Source organism: Portunus trituberculatus, chromosome 46 (assembly GCF_017591435.1).
Source record: "Portunus trituberculatus isolate SZX2019 chromosome 46, ASM1759143v1, whole genome shotgun sequence".
Classification (NCBI taxonomy): Eukaryota; Metazoa; Arthropoda; class Malacostraca; order Decapoda; family Portunidae; genus Portunus; species Portunus trituberculatus.
In genome coordinates, this window is record NC_059300.1 from 19,805,531 (window position 1) to 19,809,435 (window position 3,905).

Here is a 3,905-nt window from a genome sequence, read left to right on the forward strand (position 1 = left end):
GAAAACGAAAGAAAAAAAGAGAAGCAAGGTAATTACTAAACAAAGAAGGACGGAAAGAAAAGAAAAAAAGGGGGGGAGAGATGGAGGAAAGAAAAGAGGGAAGGAAGGAAAATTTTGAAATAAAGAATGAAAGACAGCAAAACAAATGAAAATTAATGAAGGAAGGAGGGAAGCATGACAGGACACAAGGTTACGTGGCAATCAAACTGACTTCAAACTTCAGAGGACACACCAAGAGCCACTGAAAGGCGCATGACGAGCTACATGCATGATGTCAACTTTCATAACGCTACAGTATTGCGAGACAATTCCGAAGGTGATTCCGCTGCCGTTCACTTGAAATAAAGGTGAAATATAAGCGCATATTCTTACACCCACCACCGTCTCAACATGATTTTTAAAGACCACTGAAATAAAAAGTAATTCTTCACGACATTTGTTGCCATTTCTAAATCCAGATCCTTGTTGTAATATCCTTAGAAACAGAAATCTTTCACAAAATAAATGAATAAGATGACAAAAGCTTTTACAGAGGGCAATTTACAACACTCAAAATAGGATCAGAGAAACGTTCAAGCGTTATCTGGATATCTCCACATTCTTCGAGTTTGACTTGAAGGGATACCGGGATGCGTACTGTAAAAATGAGGAGGGTTCATGTTTAGAGACGTGATATCTAATGTGACTGTATACCTTGAAACCCATAGAGGAAGTGTGTGTGTGTGTGTGTGTGTGTGTGTGTGTGTGTGTGTGTGTGTGTGTGTGTGTGTGTGTGTGTGTGTGTGTGTGTGTGTGTGTAATTCACCTCGGTCGTCTGCTAGTCACCCAGCCAGTCTTCCCCATTACGGAGCGAGCTCAGAGCTCATAGACCGATCTTCGGGTAGGACTGAGACCACAACACACTCCACACACCGGGAAAGCGAGGCCACAACTCCTCGAGTTACATCCCGTACCTATTTACTGCTAGGTGAACAGGGGCTACATTTTAAGAGGCTTGCCCATTTGCCTCGCCGCGCCGGGACTCGAACCCGGCCCTCTCGATAGTGGGTCGAGCGTGCTAACCACTAAAGTGTATGTGTGTGTTTCACTGTTTGATCTGCTGCAGTCTCTGACGAGACAGCCAGACGTTACCCTACGGAACGAGCTCAGAGCTCATTATTTCCGATCTTCGGATAGGCCTGAGACCAGGCACACACCACACACCGTGTGTGTGTGTGTGTGTGTGTGTGTGTGTGTGTGTGTGTGTGTGTGTGTGTGTGTGTGTGTGTGTGTGTGTGTGTGCTGCCATTGATGGAGGAGGCGTGTGTTATGAGACGGCATTTATAACGTTAACGACCTGTGCAACAAATGTGTGGGCGTGCGTGAGGCGGCAGGCAGGCAGGCAGGTAGACAGGGAAGGCGTTGAGAGGATGCCTGGCCTCGGGAGCTGTATAGTTTAGGGCACAAGTTGGGTGTTAGCGGTGGCGTGGCTGCTAAAGAAAGGCAAGAATGTACATACGTGTTCTTACCAAAGCGACGCATGGAGTTCAGTGTTTGTCGGCGACGAAAAAAAGAGAATGAATCAGCGGAAGAATAAAAGAGAGGAAACATAAAGACAAAATGAAAGAAAGGATCCCATGGTTAAGAAAGAAAGAAGGAAAACACAGGAATAAAGGATGAAGGACGGTTGGAAAAGAGAAGGAAAGAGGGGAGCTAAGTGGAAAGCTGTAAAGACGTCAGCATTATGTAAACATGAAAGGGTCAGCTGTTTCTGCCAGTGACGATACGGCGGACAGAGGGATGAAAGGTTTAAACTCTCTCTCTCTCTCTCTCTCTCTCTCTCTCTGCTTCTCGGTCGTTGTCATGCCTGTGATTCTTATCCTTTTTGTCAGTCTAGGTCTGTGTCTGGCTTTTATTTGTCTTGAAGCTGGCGGGAAGGCAAGGTCACTGGAGGAGGAGGAGGAGGAGATGAAACTTATAAATTGGACATGGAAAATATGATCTTTTCAAGAAATACGAAAAATATAAAATGATGATGATGATGATGACGATATCAATAAATAGGCAAATAGAAAGATGATGATCACACCTGTAAATAAAAAAAACTTACCAGTACAACTACACATGATGCAAGCAGTCTTCATAAGAATTCAATGTCATTTATCTCAGGCGAACACAAAAAGCTTTATCTTATTTATTAGCCTGTTGTTTACGTTAGCCTTGTAGTGTCCCGGCCGATGCTTGTAAGGGTTAGCACAACTCGAGAGGCTCCAGAAAGGTTTAACAAGGGAAAATTACAACTTTTGCAGAACACAATAACTCTTACTCTGTTTATAAGCTTGTTGTCTCTGTTGGCCTTGTAATGTCCCGGCAATATTTATGACCTAACAAAGATTTAGAAAAGCTTCAGAGTCTTAACAAGGAAAAAACACTTAATTTCGTCCGATAAAACATACTAATATAAATAAAACGAGTACACTTCTCTCACCAATATAATTTATGAATCGCGAATCCCCTCCGCCTACCTCCTCCATCTCTCTGCAAGCCTTTCCAGCGTGTCGCTCGTGTTCTCGATCCCTTCACGGTGCCACTCAGGACAACCGAACCCGTCATTCGGCGTGTATGAGGGAAGAAGGGAAGACTTTCTGGACCATATTCTAAAAGCCTTCTGCGCAGCACCTCCATTAGTCTCAAAAGGCTCTATTAAAAATTACGCGTTTCTTTACTATTTTGGAGACAAATTAACAATATTTATATATAACTAACAGGAGAAACTCTCCTAAGAAACCAGCTTATCATCATTGTCGCATTGGGAAATAATTCTGGTGAGAGAACTAGGTGTTTCTGAATATGGAGCAAGTGACAACAAGGAGTGACGGGAGCGACACGAAACTTATCTCAAATTTAGGTGGTATTCTAGAAGGCTTGTAAGTTTTGTTGCTAGTGACAACACAGGGAAGTATTGGCAAGGTGGTGAAAGTGCAACAGTCCGCCAACACGACCGCCAAGCCTCGCCATAAGCGAGGTTTACAGTTGAAACGAGGGAAAAGAAAAAAAAATCCTTCTGCACACAAGAGACTGATAGAAATATTAAATAATCTATGTGATCTCCCGCTTCAGTTTCCACGTAGATTTTGTGACATGAAGTTCAAACACATTTCTAACTATTTCCTTTATTCACTTATTCCAAGAATTTCACGCTGAGCGTACACACACACACACACACACACACACACACACACACACACACACACACACACACACACACAACAAATATCTCAAGACATCTTTAACATTTCATCAACTAATTTCATCGCTTCAGAGCAATTAAACAAACAACATTTGTCTTAAACAAGAGAAAAATAAAAAAATAAAGCAAATCTCAAAGAAACATGACAAGAAAACGAGGAGGAGGAGGAGGAGGAGGAGGAGGAGGAGGAGGAGGAGGAGGAGGAGGACGAGGACGAGGACGAGGACGAGGACGAGGAAGAGGAAGAGGAGGAGGAGAGAAAGGACGAGAGGCATCCATCATCCCCAGCATTCCTTTCTCTTCACATTCATCATCCGGGAAAGAAGACAATAGAGATGGCACATGATTGGCGCTCCCTCAACTCCCCCCACCTATCTCTCTCTCTCTCTCTCTCTCTCTCTCTCTCTCTCATCATATGACATAAAACTGTGAAAAGAAGGAATGTAAACCGCCAAGGAATATCTAAGGAAACACTGTACGAAGGAATAAAGGCAAAAGGAGGAAAGCGTAGTAAGGATTGAAAGAAAAAGGAAAAACAGAACAAAGGAAAACTGAGAACATAGGAAAGAAGAAAGAAGAGAAGTGTAAAAGGAAGGAAGGGAGGAAAGAGAGTGAGAACCAAAGAGAAGAGGGAGTAAGGAAGGTAAAGTGATGGAGCAGGAATGACGGAAAATGA